Source organism: Hippocampus guttulatus, unplaced genomic scaffold, assembly GCF_054856545.1.
Source record: "Hippocampus guttulatus isolate MCC_2025c unplaced genomic scaffold, RoL_Hgut_1.0 HiC_scaffold_48, whole genome shotgun sequence".
Classification (NCBI taxonomy): Eukaryota; Metazoa; Chordata; class Actinopteri; order Syngnathiformes; family Syngnathidae; genus Hippocampus; species Hippocampus guttulatus.
Genome location: NW_028233907.1, coordinates 7,501 through 25,000, shown reverse-complemented (window position 1 = coordinate 25,000; position 17,500 = coordinate 7,501).

The window sequence follows — 17,500 nt, the reverse complement described above, 5'->3', positions numbered from 1 at the left end:
TACCTCCAGCCTTACCCCTGGTACCTCCAGCCGTACCCCTGGTACCCTCAGCCTTACCCCTGGTACCCTCAGCCTTACCCCTGGTACCCTCAGCCTTACCCCTGGTACCCTCAGCCGCACCCCTGGTACCCTCAGCGGCACCCCTGGTACCCTCAGCCTTACCCCTGGTACCCTCAGCCGCACCCCTGGTACCCTCAGCGGCACCCCTGGTACCCTCAGCGGCACCCCTGGTACCCTCAGCCGTACCCCTGGTACCCTCAGCCGAACCCCTGGTACCCTCAGCGGCACCCCTGGTACCCTCAGCGGCACCCCTGGTACCCTCAGCGGCACCCCTGGTACCCTCAGCGGCACCCCTGGTACCCTCAGCCGTACCCCTGGTACCCTCAGCGGCACCCCTGGTACCCTCAGCGGCACCCCTGGTACCCTCAGCTGCACCCCTGGTACCCTCAGCGGCACCCCTGGTACCCTCAGCGGCACCCCTGGTACCTCCGCCATTGAAAATGAATGGGCGGCCTTCCCACCTGCCGTCAGCCGCCCGGAGGGGGAAATAGAAAATATTCGAAAGTGCGGAGCTCCGCCGTCAGAGGCCGGCTTTTCGCCCGGGGTATCCGCCCCGGGGCGCCTCTCGGGCGACCTTCCCAACTGCCGTCGGCCGCCCGGAGGGGGAAATAGAAAATATTCGAAAGTGCGGAGCTCCGCCGTCAGAGGCCGGCTTTTCGCCCGAGGTATCCGCCCCGGGGCGCCTCTCGGGCGGCCTTCCCAACTGCCGTCGGCCGCCCGGAGGGGGAAATAGAAAATATTCGAAAGTGCGGAGCTCCGCCGTCAGAGGCCGGCTTTTCGCCCGAGGTATCCGCCCCGGGCGCCTCTCGGGCGGCCTTCCCAACTGCCGTCGGCCGCCCGGAGGGGGAAATAGAAAATATTCGAAAGTGCGGAGCTCCGCCGTCAGAGGCCGGCTTTTCGCCCGAGGTATCCGCCCCGGGCGCCTCTCGGGCGGCCTTCCCAACTGCCGTCGGCCGCCCGGAGGGGGAAATAGAAAATATTCGAAAGTGCGGAGCTCCGCCGTCAGAGGCCGGCTTTTCGCCCGAGGTATCCGCCCCGGGCGCCTCTCGGGCGGCCTTCCCAACTGCCGTCGGCCGCCCGGAGGGGGAAATAGAAAATATTCGAAAGTGCGGAGCTCCGCCGTCAGAGGCCGGCTTTTCGCCCGAGGTATCCGCCCCGGGCGCCTCTCGGGCGGCCTTCCCAACTGCCGTCGGCCGCCCGGAGGGGGAGATAGAAAATATTCGAAAGTGCGGAGCTCCGCCGTCAGAGGCCGGCTTTTCGCCCGAGGTATCCGCCCCGGGCGCCTCTCGGGCGGCCTTCCCAACTGCCGTCGACCGCCCGGAGGGGGAAATAGAAAATATTCGAAAGTGCGGAGCTCCGCCGTCAGAGGCCGGCTTTTCGCCCGAGGTATCCGCCCCGGGCGCCTCTCGGGCGGCCTTCCCAACTGCCGTCGACCGCCCGGAGGGGGAAATAGAAAATATTCGAAAGTGCGGAGCTCCGCCGTCAGAGGCCGGCTTTTCGCCCGAGGTATCCGCCCCGGGCGCCTCTCGGGCGGCCTTCCCAACTGCCGTCGGCCGCCCGGAGGGGGAAATAGAAAATATTCGAAAGTGCGGAGCTCCGCCGTCAGAGGCCGGCTTTTCGCCCGAGGTATCCGCCCCGGGCGCCTCTCGGGCGGCCTTCCCAACTGCCGTCGACCGCCCGGAGGGGGAAATAGAAAATATTCGAAAGTGCGGAGCTCCGCCGTCAGAGGCCGGCTTTTCGCCCGAGGTATCCGCCCCGGGCGCCTCTCGGGCGGCCTTCCCAACTGCCGTCGACCGCCCGGAGGGGGAGATAGAAAATATTCGAAAGTGCGGAGCTCCGCCGTCAGAGGCCGGCTCCACGCTTCATTCATCCGACCGAGACGCCTCTCCGCCGGCCACACTCGGCTGCGGGGCCGGCCCGCTCTCCGCCATTGAAAATGAATGGGGGGCATTTTCTCATGCTTTCAATCCGCCTAAGAGGCATCTTTCCCGGCCAACTTTGTGCCCCTGGTACCTCCAGCATCGAGAAAGCATGGTGACTCGTCCGACACATGCCCCCCTATATACGTTTCGGAAAGTATTTTGGTGAACGGTCACTTTCTAAGCCTTTCGCCTTCTTGACCCCCTAACTCCGCATATCTGGTTTACCTACTACAGCGCCCCTAACGACCAAAATCGGTACTGCTACCCCTGGTACCCCCGCCATTGAAAATGAATGGGGGAATTTTTTTAATCCCCCAGGCCGGCCAGGAGGCCCCTTTCCCGGCCAAACTCGCACGCTGGGCCGGCCCGCTCTTTACCCCTGGTACCCCCGCCATTGAAAATGAATGGGGGAATTTTTTTCAATCTCCCAGGCCGGCCAGGAGGGCTCTTTCCCGGCCACACTCGCACGCCGGGCCGGCCCGCTCTTTACCCCTGGTACCCCCAGCTCTACCCCTGGTACCCCCGCCATTGAAAATGAATGGGGGAATTTTTTCAATCTCCCAATCCGACCAAGAGGCCTCTTTTCCGGCCAAACTCGCACGCCGGGCCGGCCCGCTCTTTACCCCTGGTACCCCCAGCTCTACCCCTGGTACCCCCGCCATTGAAAATGAATGGGGGAATTTTTTCAATCTCCCAATCCGACCAAGAGGCCTCTTTTCCGGCCAAACTCGCACGCCGGGCCGGCCCGCTCTTTACCCCTGGTACCCCCAGCTCTACCCCTGGTACCCCCGCCATTGAAAATGAATGGGGGAATTTTTTCAATCTCCCAATCCGACCAAGAGGCCTCTTTTCCGGCCAAACTCGCACGCCGGGCCGGCCCGCTCTTTACCCCTGGTACCCCCAGCTCTACCCCTGGTACCCCCGCCATTGAAAATGAATGGGGGAATTTTTTCAATCTCCCACGCCGGCCAAGAGGCCTTTTTCCCGGGCACGCACGCTCGCCGGGCCGGCCCGCTATTATTAAACTCTCACCCCTGCAAGGAGGCCTTTTTCCCGGGCACGCACGCTCGCGGGGCCGGCCCGCTATTATTAAACTCTCACGCCGGCCAAGAGGCCTTTTTCCCGGGCACGCACGCTCGCCGGGCCGGCCCGCTATTATTGAACTCTCACGCCTGCAAGGAGGCCTTTTTCCCGGGCACGCACGCTCGCGGAGCCGGCCCGCTATTATTAAACTCTCACGCCTGCAAGGAGGCCTTTTTCCCGGGCACGCACGCTCGCCGGGCCGGCCCGCTATTATTAAACTCTCACGCCTGCAAGGAGGCCTTTTTCCCGGGCACGCACGCTCGCCGGGCCGGCCCGCTATTATTAAACTCTCACGCCTGCAAGGAGGCCTTTTTCCCGGGCACGCACGCTCGCCGGGCCGGCCCGCTATTATTAAACTCTCACGCCTGCAAGGAGGCCTTTTTCCCGGGCACGCACGCTCGCCGGGCCGGCCCGCTATTATTAAACTCTCACGCCGGCCAAGAGGCCCTTTTCCCGGGCACGCACGCTCGATGAGCCGGCCCGCTATTATTAAACTCTCACGCCGGCCAAGAGGCCCTTTTCCCGGGCACGCACGCTCGATGAGCCGGCCCGCTATTATTAAACTCTCACGCCGGCCAAGAGGCCTTTTTCCCGGCCACGCACGCTCGCGGAGCCGGCCCGCTATTATTAAACTCTCACGCCTGCAAGGAGGCCTTTTTCCCGGGCACGCACGCTCGCCGGGCCGGCCCGCTATTATTAAACTCTCACGCCTGCAAGGAGGCCTTTTTCCCGGGCACGCACGCTCGCCGGGCCGGCCCGCTATTATTAAACTCTCACGCCTGCAAGGAGGCCTTTTTCCCGGGCACGCACGCTCGCCGGGCCGGCCCGCTATTATTAAACTCTCACGCCTGCAAGGAGGCCTTTTTCCCGGGCACGCACGCTCGCCGGGCCGGCCCGCTATTATTAAACTCTCACGCCTGCAAGGAGGCCTTTTTCCCGGGCACGCACGCTCGCCGGGCCGGCCCGCTATTATTAAACTCTCACGCCGGCCAAGAGGCCCTTTTCCCGGGCACGCACGCTCGATGAGCCGGCCCGCTATTATTAAACTCTCACGCCGGCCAAGAGGCCCTTTTCCCGGGCACGCACGCTCGCCGAGCCGGCCCGCTATTATTAAACTCTCAGGCCCGCTATTATTAAACTCTCACGCCGGCCAAGAGGCCCTTTTCCCGGGCACGCACGCTCGATGAGCCGGCCCGCTATTATTAAACTCTCACGCCTGCAAGGAGGCCTTTTTCCCGGGCACGCACGCTCGCTGAGCCGGCCCGCTATTATTAAACTCTCACGCCGGCCAAGAGGCCCTTTTCCCGGGCACGCACGCTCGCCGAGCCGGCCCGCTATTATTAAACTCTCACGCCGGCCAAGAGGCCTTTTTCCCGGGCACGCACGCTCGCCGAGCCGGCCCGCTATTATTAAACTCTCACGCCGGCCAGGAGGCATTTTTCCCGGGCACGCACGCTCGCCGTGCAGGCCCGCCATTTGCCTACCACACCGCCGTCTGGCGGACACCAAGCGGTACCGCCGACCCCTCCCGTTGAAAATGAATGGGGGATTTTTTTTCAATCCCCCAAGCCGGCCAAGAGGCCTTTTTCCCGGGCACGCACGCTCGATGAGCCGGCCCGCTATTATTAAACTCTTACGCCTGCAAGGAGGCCTTTTTCCCGGGCACGCACGCTCGCCGAGCCGGCCCGCTATTATTAAACTCTCACGCCTGCAAGGAGGCCTTTTTCCCGGGCACGCACGCTCGATGAGCCGGCCCGCTATTATTAAACTCTCACGCCGGCCAGGAGGCATTTTTCCCGGGCACGCACGCTCGCCGTGCAGGCCCGCCATTTGCCTACCACACCGCCGTCTGGCGGACACCACGCGGTACCGCCGACCCCTCCCGTTGAAAATGAATGGGGGATTTTTTTTTTACAATCCCCCAAGCCGGCCAAGAGGCCTTTTTCCCGGGCACGCACGCTCGATGAGCCGGCCCGCTATTATTAAACTCTCACGCCGGCCAAGAGGCCCTTTTCCCGGGCACGCACGCTCGATGAGCCGGCCCGCTATTATTAAACTCTCACGCCTGCAAGGAGGCCTTTTTCCCGGGCACGCACGCTCGCTGAGCCGGCCCGCTATTATTAAACTCTCACGCCGGCCAAGAGGCCCTTTTCCCGGGCACGCACGCTCGCCGAGCCGGCCCGCTATTATTAAACTCTCACGCCGGCCAAGAGGCCTTTTTCCCGGGCACGCACGCTCGCCGAGCCGGCCCGCTATTATTAAACTCTCACGCCGGCCAGGAGGCATTTTTCCCGGGCACGCACGCTCGCCGTGCAGGCCCGCCATTTGCCTACCACACCGCCGTCTGGCGGACACCAAGCGGTACCGCCGACCCCTCCCGTTGAAAATGAATGGGGGATTTTTTTTCAATCCCCCAAGCCGGCCAAGAGGCCTTTTTCCCGGGCACGCACGCTCGATGAGCCGGCCCGCTATTATTAAACTCTTACGCCTGCAAGGAGGCCTTTTTCCCGGGCACGCACGCTCGCGGGGCCGGCCCGCTATTATTAAACTCTCACGCCGGCCAAGAGGCCCTTTTCCCGGGCACGCACGCTCGATGAGCCGGCCCGCTATTATTAAACACTCACGCCTGCAAGGAGGCCTTTTTCCCGGGCACGCACGCTCGCCGGGCCGGCCCGCTATTATTAAACTCTCACGCCGGCCAAGAGGCCTTTTTCCCGGGCACGCACGCTCGATGAGCCGGCCCGCTATTATTAAACTCTTACGCCTGCAAGGAGGCCTTTTTCCCGGGCACGCACGCTCGCCGAGCCGGCCCGCTATTATTAAACTCTCACGCCTGCAAGGAGGCCTTTTTCCCGGGCACGCACGCTCGCAGAGCCGGCCCGCTATTATTAAACTCTCACGCCGGCCAGGAGGCCTTTTTCCCGGGCACGCACGCTCGCCGTGCAGGCCCGCCATTTGCCTACCACACCGCCGTCTGGCGGACACCAAGCGGTACCGCCGACCCCTCCCGTTGAAAATGAATGGGGGATTTTTTTTTCAATCCCCCAAGCCGGCCAAGAGGCCTTTTTCCCGGGCACGCACGCTCGATGAGCCGGCCCGCTATTATTAAACTCTCACGCCGGCCAAGAGGCCCTTTTCCCGGGCACGCACGCTCGATGAGCCGGCCCGCTATTATTAAACGCTCACGCCTGCAAGGAGGCCTTTTTCCCGGGCACGCACGCTCGCCGGGCCGGCCCGCTATTATTAAACTCTCACGCCGGCCAAGAGGCCTTTTTCCCGGGCACGCACGCTCTCCGGGCCGGCCCGCTATTATTAAACTCTCACGCCTGCAAGGAGGCCTTTTTCCCGGGCACGCACGCTCGCCGTGCAGGCCCGCCATTTGCCTACCACACCGCCGTCTGGCGGACACCAAGCGGTACCGCCGACCCCTCCCGTTGAAAATGAATGGGGGATTTTTTTTCAATCCCCCAAGCCGGCCAAGAGGCCTTTTTCCCGGGCACGCACGCTCGCCGGGCCGGCCCGCTATTATTAAACGCTCAGGCCGGCCAAGAGGCCCTTTTCCCGGGCACGCACGCTCGCAGAGCCGGTCCGCTATTATTAAACGCTCACGCCTGCAAGGAGGCCTTTTTCCCGGGCACGCACGCTCGCCGGGCCGGCCCGCTATTATTAAACTCTCACCCCTGCAAGGAGGCCTTTTTCCCGGGCACGCACGCTCGCGGGGCCGGCCCGCTATTATTAAACTCTCACGCCGGCCAAGAGGCCCTTTTCCCGGGCACGCACGCTCGCCGAGCCGGCCCGCTATTATTAAACTCTCACGCCTGCAAGGAGGCCCTTTTCCCGGGCACGCACGCTCGATGAGCCGGCCCGCTATTATTAAACTCTCACGCCTGCAAGGAGGCCTTTTTCCCGGGCACGCACGCTCGCGGGGCCGGCCCGCTATTATTAAACGCTCAGGCCGGCCAAGAGGCCCTTTTCCCGGGCACGCACGCTCGATGAGCCGGCCCGCTATTATTAAACGCTCAGGCCGGCCAAGAGGCCCTTTTCCCGGGCACGCACGCTCGCAGAGCCGGCCCGCTATTATTAAACTCTCACGCCTGCAAGGAGGCCCTTTTCCCGGGCACGCACGCTCGATGAGCCGGCCCGCTATTATTAAACTCTCACGCCTGCAAGGAGGCCTTTTTCCCGGGCACGCACGCTCGCCGGGCCGGCCCGCTATTATTAAACTCTCACGCCGGCCAAGAGGCCTTTTTCCCGTGCACGCACGCTCGCCGAGCCGGCCCGCTATTATTAAACTCTCACGCCTGCAAGGAGGCCTTTTTCCCGGGCACGCACGCTCGCCGGGCCGGCCCGCTATTATTAAACTCTCACGCCTGCAAGGAGGCCTTTTTCCCGGGCACGCACGCTCGCCGGGCCGGCCCGCTATTATTAAACGCTCACGCCTGCAAGGAGGCCTTTTTCCCGGGCACGCACGCTCGCCGGGCCGGCCCGCTATTATTAAACTCTCACGCCGGCCAAGAGGCCCTTTTCCCGGGCACGCACGCTCGATGAGCCGGCCCGCTATTATTAAACTCTCACGCCGGCCAAGAGGCCTTTTTCCCGGGCACGCACGCTCGCCGAGCCGGCCCGCCTTTTGCCTACCACACCGCCGTCTGGCGGACACCGACCCCTGGTACATCTGCCATTGAAAATGAATGGGGGAATTTTTTCAAACTCCCAATCCGAGCAAGAGGCCCCTTTTCCGGCCACACTCGCCCGCCGGGCCGGCCCGCTCTTTACCCCTGGTACCCCCAGCCTTACCCCTGGTACCTCCAGCCTAACCCCTGGTACCTCCAGCCTTACCCCTGGTACCTCCAGCCTTACCCCTGGTACCTCCAGCCTTACCCCTGGTACCTCCAGCCGTACCCCTGGTACCCTCAGCCTTACCCCTGGTACCCTCAGCCTTACCCCTGGTACCCTCAGCCTTACCCCTGGTACCCTCAGCCGCACCCCTGGTACCCTCAGCGGCACCCCTGGTACCCTCAGCCTTACCCCTGGTACCCTCAGCCGCACCCCTGGTACCCTCAGCGGCACCCCTGGTACCCTCAGCGGCACCCCTGGTACCCTCAGCCGTACCCCTGGTACCCTCAGCCGAACCCCTGGTACCCTCAGCGGCACCCCTGGTACCCTCAGCGGCACCCCTGGTACCCTCAGCGGCACCCCTGGTACCCTCAGCGGCACCCCTGGTACCCTCAGCCGTACCCCTGGTACCCTCAGCGGCACCCCTGGTACCCTCAGCGGCACCCCTGGTACCCTCAGCTGCACCCCTGGTACCCTCAGCGGCACCCCTGGTACCCTCAGCGGCACCCCTGGTACCTCCGCCATTGAAAATGAATGGGCGGCCTTCCCACCTGCCGTCAGCCGCCCGGAGGGGGAAATAGAAAATATTCGAAAGTGCGGAGCTCCGCCGTCAGAGGCCGGCTTTTCGCCCGGGGTATCCGCCCCGGGGCGCCTCTCGGGCGACCTTCCCAACTGCCGTCGGCCGCCCGGAGGGGGAAATAGAAAATATTCGAAAGTGCGGAGCTCCGCCGTCAGAGGCCGGCTTTTCGCCCGAGGTATCCGCCCCGGGGCGCCTCTCGGGCGGCCTTCCCAACTGCCGTCGGCCGCCCGGAGGGGGAAATAGAAAATATTCGAAAGTGCGGAGCTCCGCCGTCAGAGGCCGGCTTTTCGCCCGAGGTATCCGCCCCGGGCGCCTCTCGGGCGGCCTTCCCAACTGCCGTCGGCCGCCCGGAGGGGGAAATAGAAAATATTCGAAAGTGCGGAGCTCCGCCGTCAGAGGCCGGCTTTTCGCCCGAGGTATCCGCCCCGGGCGCCTCTCGGGCGGCCTTCCCAACTGCCGTCGGCCGCCCGGAGGGGGAAATAGAAAATATTCGAAAGTGCGGAGCTCCGCCGTCAGAGGCCGGCTTTTCGCCCGAGGTATCCGCCCCGGGCGCCTCTCGGGCGGCCTTCCCAACTGCCGTCGGCCGCCCGGAGGGGGAAATAGAAAATATTCGAAAGTGCGGAGCTCCGCCGTCAGAGGCCGGCTTTTCGCCCGAGGTATCCGCCCCGGGCGCCTCTCGGGCGGCCTTCCCAACTGCCGTCGGCCGCCCGGAGGGGGAGATAGAAAATATTCGAAAGTGCGGAGCTCCGCCGTCAGAGGCCGGCTTTTCGCCCGAGGTATCCGCCCCGGGCGCCTCTCGGGCGGCCTTCCCAACTGCCGTCGACCGCCCGGAGGGGGAAATAGAAAATATTCGAAAGTGCGGAGCTCCGCCGTCAGAGGCCGGCTTTTCGCCCGAGGTATCCGCCCCGGGCGCCTCTCGGGCGGCCTTCCCAACTGCCGTCGACCGCCCGGAGGGGGAAATAGAAAATATTCGAAAGTGCGGAGCTCCGCCGTCAGAGGCCGGCTTTTCGCCCGAGGTATCCGCCCCGGGCGCCTCTCGGGCGGCCTTCCCAACTGCCGTCGGCCGCCCGGAGGGGGAAATAGAAAATATTCGAAAGTGCGGAGCTCCGCCGTCAGAGGCCGGCTTTTCGCCCGAGGTATCCGCCCCGGGCGCCTCTCGGGCGGCCTTCCCAACTGCCGTCGACCGCCCGGAGGGGGAAATAGAAAATATTCGAAAGTGCGGAGCTCCGCCGTCAGAGGCCGGCTTTTCGCCCGAGGTATCCGCCCCGGGCGCCTCTCGGGCGGCCTTCCCAACTGCCGTCGACCGCCCGGAGGGGGAGATAGAAAATATTCGAAAGTGCGGAGCTCCGCCGTCAGAGGCCGGCTCCACGCTTCATTCATCCGACCGAGACGCCTCTCCGCCGGCCACACTCGGCTGCGGGGCCGGCCCGCTCTCCGCCATTGAAAATGAATGGGGGGCATTTTCTCATGCTTTCAATCCGCCTAAGAGGCATCTTTCCCGGCCAACTTTGTGCCCCTGGTACCTCCAGCATCGAGAAAGCATGGTGACTCGTCCGACACATGCCCCCCTATATACGTTTCGGAAAGTATTTTGGTGAACGGTCACTTTCTAAGCCTTTCGCCTTCTTGACCCCCTAACTCCGCATATCTGGTTTACCTACTACAGCGCCCCTAACGACCAAAATCGGTACTGCTACCCCTGGTACCCCCGCCATTGAAAATGAATGGGGGAATTTTTTTAATCCCCCAGGCCGGCCAGGAGGCCCCTTTCCCGGCCAAACTCGCACGCTGGGCCGGCCCGCTCTTTACCCCTGGTACCCCCGCCATTGAAAATGAATGGGGGAATTTTTTTCAATCTCCCAGGCCGGCCAGGAGGGCTCTTTCCCGGCCACACTCGCACGCCGGGCCGGCCCGCTCTTTACCCCTGGTACCCCCAGCTCTACCCCTGGTACCCCCGCCATTGAAAATGAATGGGGGAATTTTTTCAATCTCCCAATCCGACCAAGAGGCCTCTTTTCCGGCCAAACTCGCACGCCGGGCCGGCCCGCTCTTTACCCCTGGTACCCCCAGCTCTACCCCTGGTACCCCCGCCATTGAAAATGAATGGGGGAATTTTTTCAATCTCCCAATCCGACCAAGAGGCCTCTTTTCCGGCCAAACTCGCACGCCGGGCCGGCCCGCTCTTTACCCCTGGTACCCCCAGCTCTACCCCTGGTACCCCCGCCATTGAAAATGAATGGGGGAATTTTTTCAATCTCCCAATCCGACCAAGAGGCCTCTTTTCCGGCCAAACTCGCACGCCGGGCCGGCCCGCTCTTTACCCCTGGTACCCCCAGCTCTACCCCTGGTACCCCCGCCATTGAAAATGAATGGGGGAATTTTTTCAATCTCCCACGCCGGCCAAGAGGCCTTTTTCCCGGGCACGCACGCTCGCCGGGCCGGCCCGCTATTATTAAACTCTCACCCCTGCAAGGAGGCCTTTTTCCCGGGCACGCACGCTCGCGGGGCCGGCCCGCTATTATTAAACTCTCACGCCGGCCAAGAGGCCTTTTTCCCGGGCACGCACGCTCGCCGGGCCGGCCCGCTATTATTGAACTCTCACGCCTGCAAGGAGGCCTTTTTCCCGGGCACGCACGCTCGCGGAGCCGGCCCGCTATTATTAAACTCTCACGCCTGCAAGGAGGCCTTTTTCCCGGGCACGCACGCTCGCCGGGCCGGCCCGCTATTATTAAACTCTCACGCCTGCAAGGAGGCCTTTTTCCCGGGCACGCACGCTCGCCGGGCCGGCCCGCTATTATTAAACTCTCACGCCTGCAAGGAGGCCTTTTTCCCGGGCACGCACGCTCGCCGGGCCGGCCCGCTATTATTAAACTCTCACGCCTGCAAGGAGGCCTTTTTCCCGGGCACGCACGCTCGCCGGGCCGGCCCGCTATTATTAAACTCTCACGCCGGCCAAGAGGCCCTTTTCCCGGGCACGCACGCTCGATGAGCCGGCCCGCTATTATTAAACTCTCACGCCGGCCAAGAGGCCCTTTTCCCGGGCACGCACGCTCGATGAGCCGGCCCGCTATTATTAAACTCTCACGCCGGCCAAGAGGCCTTTTTCCCGGCCACGCACGCTCGCGGAGCCGGCCCGCTATTATTAAACTCTCACGCCTGCAAGGAGGCCTTTTTCCCGGGCACGCACGCTCGCCGGGCCGGCCCGCTATTATTAAACTCTCACGCCTGCAAGGAGGCCTTTTTCCCGGGCACGCACGCTCGCCGGGCCGGCCCGCTATTATTAAACTCTCACGCCTGCAAGGAGGCCTTTTTCCCGGGCACGCACGCTCGCCGGGCCGGCCCGCTATTATTAAACTCTCACGCCTGCAAGGAGGCCTTTTTCCCGGGCACGCACGCTCGCCGGGCCGGCCCGCTATTATTAAACTCTCACGCCTGCAAGGAGGCCTTTTTCCCGGGCACGCACGCTCGCCGGGCCGGCCCGCTATTATTAAACTCTCACGCCGGCCAAGAGGCCCTTTTCCCGGGCACGCACGCTCGATGAGCCGGCCCGCTATTATTAAACTCTCACGCCGGCCAAGAGGCCCTTTTCCCGGGCACGCACGCTCGCCGAGCCGGCCCGCTATTATTAAACTCTCAGGCCCGCTATTATTAAACTCTCACGCCGGCCAAGAGGCCCTTTTCCCGGGCACGCACGCTCGATGAGCCGGCCCGCTATTATTAAACTCTCACGCCTGCAAGGAGGCCTTTTTCCCGGGCACGCACGCTCGCTGAGCCGGCCCGCTATTATTAAACTCTCACGCCGGCCAAGAGGCCCTTTTCCCGGGCACGCACGCTCGCCGAGCCGGCCCGCTATTATTAAACTCTCACGCCGGCCAAGAGGCCTTTTTCCCGGGCACGCACGCTCGCCGAGCCGGCCCGCTATTATTAAACTCTCACGCCGGCCAGGAGGCATTTTTCCCGGGCACGCACGCTCGCCGTGCAGGCCCGCCATTTGCCTACCACACCGCCGTCTGGCGGACACCAAGCGGTACCGCCGACCCCTCCCGTTGAAAATGAATGGGGGATTTTTTTTCAATCCCCCAAGCCGGCCAAGAGGCCTTTTTCCCGGGCACGCACGCTCGATGAGCCGGCCCGCTATTATTAAACTCTTACGCCTGCAAGGAGGCCTTTTTCCCGGGCACGCACGCTCGCCGAGCCGGCCCGCTATTATTAAACTCTCACGCCTGCAAGGAGGCCTTTTTCCCGGGCACGCACGCTCGATGAGCCGGCCCGCTATTATTAAACTCTCACGCCGGCCAGGAGGCATTTTTCCCGGGCACGCACGCTCGCCGTGCAGGCCCGCCATTTGCCTACCACACCGCCGTCTGGCGGACACCACGCGGTACCGCCGACCCCTCCCGTTGAAAATGAATGGGGGATTTTTTTTTACAATCCCCCAAGCCGGCCAAGAGGCCTTTTTCCCGGGCACGCACGCTCGATGAGCCGGCCCGCTATTATTAAACTCTCACGCCGGCCAAGAGGCCCTTTTCCCGGGCACGCACGCTCGATGAGCCGGCCCGCTATTATTAAACTCTCACGCCTGCAAGGAGGCCTTTTTCCCGGGCACGCACGCTCGCTGAGCCGGCCCGCTATTATTAAACTCTCACGCCGGCCAAGAGGCCCTTTTCCCGGGCACGCACGCTCGCCGAGCCGGCCCGCTATTATTAAACTCTCACGCCGGCCAAGAGGCCTTTTTCCCGGGCACGCACGCTCGCCGAGCCGGCCCGCTATTATTAAACTCTCACGCCGGCCAGGAGGCATTTTTCCCGGGCACGCACGCTCGCCGTGCAGGCCCGCCATTTGCCTACCACACCGCCGTCTGGCGGACACCAAGCGGTACCGCCGACCCCTCCCGTTGAAAATGAATGGGGGATTTTTTTTCAATCCCCCAAGCCGGCCAAGAGGCCTTTTTCCCGGGCACGCACGCTCGATGAGCCGGCCCGCTATTATTAAACTCTTACGCCTGCAAGGAGGCCTTTTTCCCGGGCACGCACGCTCGCGGGGCCGGCCCGCTATTATTAAACTCTCACGCCGGCCAAGAGGCCCTTTTCCCGGGCACGCACGCTCGATGAGCCGGCCCGCTATTATTAAACACTCACGCCTGCAAGGAGGCCTTTTTCCCGGGCACGCACGCTCGCCGGGCCGGCCCGCTATTATTAAACTCTCACGCCGGCCAAGAGGCCTTTTTCCCGGGCACGCACGCTCGATGAGCCGGCCCGCTATTATTAAACTCTTACGCCTGCAAGGAGGCCTTTTTCCCGGGCACGCACGCTCGCCGAGCCGGCCCGCTATTATTAAACTCTCACGCCTGCAAGGAGGCCTTTTTCCCGGGCACGCACGCTCGCAGAGCCGGCCCGCTATTATTAAACTCTCACGCCGGCCAGGAGGCCTTTTTCCCGGGCACGCACGCTCGCCGTGCAGGCCCGCCATTTGCCTACCACACCGCCGTCTGGCGGACACCAAGCGGTACCGCCGACCCCTCCCGTTGAAAATGAATGGGGGATTTTTTTTTCAATCCCCCAAGCCGGCCAAGAGGCCTTTTTCCCGGGCACGCACGCTCGATGAGCCGGCCCGCTATTATTAAACTCTCACGCCGGCCAAGAGGCCCTTTTCCCGGGCACGCACGCTCGATGAGCCGGCCCGCTATTATTAAACGCTCACGCCTGCAAGGAGGCCTTTTTCCCGGGCACGCACGCTCGCCGGGCCGGCCCGCTATTATTAAACTCTCACGCCGGCCAAGAGGCCTTTTTCCCGGGCACGCACGCTCTCCGGGCCGGCCCGCTATTATTAAACTCTCACGCCTGCAAGGAGGCCTTTTTCCCGGGCACGCACGCTCGCCGTGCAGGCCCGCCATTTGCCTACCACACCGCCGTCTGGCGGACACCAAGCGGTACCGCCGACCCCTCCCGTTGAAAATGAATGGGGGATTTTTTTTCAATCCCCCAAGCCGGCCAAGAGGCCTTTTTCCCGGGCACGCACGCTCGCCGGGCCGGCCCGCTATTATTAAACGCTCAGGCCGGCCAAGAGGCCCTTTTCCCGGGCACGCACGCTCGCAGAGCCGGTCCGCTATTATTAAACGCTCACGCCTGCAAGGAGGCCTTTTTCCCGGGCACGCACGCTCGCCGGGCCGGCCCGCTATTATTAAACTCTCACCCCTGCAAGGAGGCCTTTTTCCCGGGCACGCACAGCTCGCGGGGCCGGCCCGCTATTATTAAACTCTCACGCCGGCCAAGAGGCCCTTTTCCCGGGCACGCACGCTCGCCGAGCCGGCCCGCTATTATTAAACTCTCACGCCTGCAAGGAGGCCCTTTTCCCGGGCACGCACGCTCGATGAGCCGGCCCGCTATTATTAAACTCTCACGCCTGCAAGGAGGCCTTTTTCCCGGGCACGCACGCTCGCGGGGCCGGCCCGCTATTATTAAACGCTCAGGCCGGCCAAGAGGCCCTTTTCCCGGGCACGCACGCTCGATGAGCCGGCCCGCTATTATTAAACGCTCAGGCCGGCCAAGAGGCCCTTTTCCCGGGCACGCACGCTCGCAGAGCCGGCCCGCTATTATTAAACTCTCACGCCTGCAAGGAGGCCCTTTTCCCGGGCACGCACGCTCGATGAGCCGGCCCGCTATTATTAAACTCTCACGCCTGCAAGGAGGCCTTTTTCCCGGGCACGCACGCTCGCCGGGCCGGCCCGCTATTATTAAACTCTCACGCCGGCCAAGAGGCCTTTTTCCCGTGCACGCACGCTCGCCGAGCCGGCCCGCTATTATTAAACTCTCACGCCTGCAAGGAGGCCTTTTTCCCGGGCACGCACGCTCGCCGGGCCGGCCCGCTATTATTAAACTCTCACGCCTGCAAGGAGGCCTTTTTCCCGGGCACGCACGCTCGCCGGGCCGGCCCGCTATTATTAAACGCTCACGCCTGCAAGGAGGCCTTTTTCCCGGGCACGCACGCTCGCCGGGCCGGCCCGCTATTATTAAACTCTCACGCCGGCCAAGAGGCCCTTTTCCCGGGCACGCACGCTCGATGAGCCGGCCCGCTATTATTAAACTCTCACGCCGGCCAAGAGGCCTTTTTCCCGGGCACGCACGCTCGCCGAGCCGGCCCGCCTTTTGCCTACCACACCGCCGTCTGGCGGACACCGACCCCTGGTACATCTGCCATTGAAAATGAATGGGGGAATTTTTTCAAACTCCCAATCCGAGCAAGAGGCCCCTTTTCCGGCCACACTCGCCCGCCGGGCCGGCCCGCTCTTTACCCCTGGTACCCCCAGCAACACCCCTGGTACCCCCAGCCTTGCCCCTGGTACCTCCCCCATTGAAAATGAATGGTGACCCCTGGTACCCCCAGCAACACCCCTGGTACCCTCAACCTTACCCCTGGTACCCTCAGCTGCACCCCTGGTACCCTCAGCCTTACCCCTGGTACCCCCAGCCAGCTTCGCCCCTGGTACCCCCAGCCTTGCCCCTGGTACCTCCGCCATTGAAAATGAATGGGGGAATTTTTTCAAACTCCCAATACGACCAAGAGGCCCCTTTTCCGGCCAAACTCGCACGCCGGGCCGGCCCGCTCTTTACCCCTGGTACCCCCAGCTCTACCCCTGGTACCCCCGCCATTGAAAATGAATGGGGGAATTTTTTCAAACTCCCAATCCGACCAAGAGGCCCCTTTTCCGGCCACACTCGCCCGCCGGGCCGGCCCGCTCTTTACCCCTGGTACCCCCAGCCTTGCCCCTGGTACCTCCGCCATTGGAAATGAATGGGGGATTTTTTTCAAACTCCCAATCCGACCGAGAGGCCTCTTTCCCGGCCACACTCGCCCGCCGGGCCGGCCCGCTCTTTACCCCTGGTACCCTCAGCGGCACCCCTGGTACCTCCAGCCCTACCCCTGGTACCCTCAGCGGCACCCCTGGTACCCCCAGCGGCACCCCTGGTACCCTCAGCCTTACCCCTGGTACCCCCAGCGGCACCCCTGGTACCCTCAGCCTTACCCCTGGTACCCCCAGCGGCACCCCTGGTACCCTCAGCCTTACCCCTGGTACCCCCAGCGGCACCCCTGGTACCCTCAGCCTTACCCCTGGTACCCCCAGCGGCACCCCTGGTACCTCCAGCCCTACCCCTGGTACCCCCAGCGGCACCCCTGGTACCCTCAGCGGCACCCCTGGTACCCTCAGCCTTACCCCTGGTACCCCCAGCGGCACCCCTGGTACCCTCAGCCTTACCCCTGGTACCCCCAGCCAGCTTCGCCCCTGGTACCCCCAGCCTTGCCCCTGGTACCTCCGCCATTGGAAATGAATGGGGGATTTTTTTCAAACTCCCAATCCGACCGAGTGGCCTCTTTCCCGGCCGCACTCGGCCTCCTCGCCGGCCCCTTCCGGCGCTGCAAACTCCAAGTTTTCAATCCGACCGAGTGGCCTCTTTCCCGGCCGCACTCGGCCTCCTCGCCGGCCCCTTCCGGCTTGCAAACTCCAAGTTTTCAATCCGACCGAGTGGCCTCTTTCCCGGCCGCACTCGGCCTCCTCGCCGGCCCCTTCCGGCGCTGCAAACTCCAAGTTTTCAATCCGACCGAGAGGCCTCCCTCCCGGCCGCACTCGGCCTCCTCGCCGGCCCCTTCCGGCGCTGCAAACTCCAAGTTTTCAATCCGACCGAGAGGCCTCTTTCCCGGCCGCACTCGGCCTCCTCGCCGGCCCTCTCCTTCCGGGCGGGCCGACCCCTGGTACCTCCGCCGCGGAGGAAAAAATATGGGGAATTTTCTCATTCTCCCAATCCGGCCGAGGGGCCCCTCCGCCGGCCACGCTTCGCCTCGTCGCCGGCCCCCCTCCTATGGTGCTCAAGATGACCTCCGCGGGCCGCGCCCCACGCTCCATTCATCCGACCAAGACGCCTCTCCGCCGGCCACGCTTCGCCACGTCGCCGGCCCTCTCTTCCGGTGCTCAAGATGACCTCCGCGGGCCGCGCCGCGCACTCTTCAATCCGACCGAGAGGCC